This window comes from Octopus bimaculoides, chromosome 28 (assembly GCF_001194135.2).
Source record: "Octopus bimaculoides isolate UCB-OBI-ISO-001 chromosome 28, ASM119413v2, whole genome shotgun sequence".
Lineage (NCBI taxonomy): Eukaryota > Metazoa > Mollusca > Cephalopoda > Octopoda > Octopodidae > Octopus > Octopus bimaculoides.
In genome coordinates this window covers 15,372,910-15,374,292 of record NC_069008.1, presented here as the reverse complement: position 1 = coordinate 15,374,292, position 1,383 = coordinate 15,372,910, and the positions used below count along the sequence as shown (strand labels likewise).

The window sequence follows — 1,383 nt, the reverse complement described above, 5'->3', positions numbered from 1 at the left end:
ATGATTTACCACAGATATCACAATTAAATGGTTTCTCTCCTGCATGAATATGTTTGTGCACAGTAATGCGACCTCTTTGAGAGAATGATTTAACAGAGATATCACAATGATAGGGTCTCTCCCCTGTATGAGAACGTTTGAGTGCAGATAACTTACTACTGCAAGAGAATGATTTACCACAGACATCACAACGACAGGGTTTCTTTCCTGTATGAATACGTTTGTGCCTAAGTAGGTCACTTTTTTGAAGGAAGAACTTTGTACAGATATCACATTCGAATGATCCCATCTCTTTTGTCATGGGTTCAGGGTAAATCAATCGTATACTTTTCTCATTCTTTTCCACTATTTTTCCTCTCAAATCCCAGTTTATATATTTTTATTGCTTTTGTTTTTATACTTTATTCCTTACATGCACTTCTACTGTTGTACTTCTGTCCAGTGTTATCTTTGTTTAGCAAATTTAATCAACACACAAGCTACTCTTCTTGACACTCCAGTTGGTGATGTTCAGAAATTTTGCTTATAATATTATTTCAGAGGAAATGTTTCACATGAATTCTGCCAAAGATTTGTAAAAAACAATCTGGTACATCTTTTTTGTATAATATTTTCTTTTAGTTTTTAAAACATGGTAGATATTGAGGATGTTTCTTCTGTTATGTCAATGTTGTCTGATGTTCTGAAATTAGAGAGAAACAACAGTGTGAAATATTGAGATTACTTAAACAATACAACTTCATTTCTAATGAGATCAACTGAGCTGGATGACAACAGCTTCATAAGGAAGTGTTGATCTCTCAAAGTACATGGGACACATGGAAGTGGGACACCCAAGAAGACATGGGAGGAAGGGCTGATGAATTAACTTAGGATGCTGAAACTTTCAGGTGATGTGACAAAGAACAAGATGTCTGACACCTCACTTTACTCAAGAAGACCCGTACTCCACAGCGTAAGTATTCACACTCATCCCTCTGGTGGCAAAAAGCACTTGTGACTGCTCCACATAAAAGCAGACATGCAGTGCCATAGAAAAGTGCCACCATGTTAAAGCAACTGTGTGGTGCCACGTAAAAGTGCCTGTGAAGTGCCATATAAAGAACCCTGTGCACTGTGAAGTGGTTGGCATTAGGAAGGGCATCCAACTGTAGAAACCATGAGGAATCAAACTGGAGTCTGCGGGAGCTTCCCAGCTCTGCTCAGACCATCCAACCATGCCAACATAGACAATGGACGTTAAAAGCTGAAGATGAACTTACCTATCAAAATTTACAACACAGAATCTTGTGTGAAGCTGAAATATTTGTAATCTAAACTGACACCTTCACAATGTGTAACAGTTTAAAAATAAAACAACAGAATAGTGGACACTAGCATTAG

General features: G+C 37.6%; 1 pseudogene; it reads right to left on the bottom strand.

Annotated features, from left to right (window-relative positions):
* LOC106882788 (zinc finger protein 91-like) overlaps window positions 1-1,383 on the bottom strand; it is a 10,506-nt pseudogene that overhangs the window by 1,865 nt on the left and 7,258 nt on the right.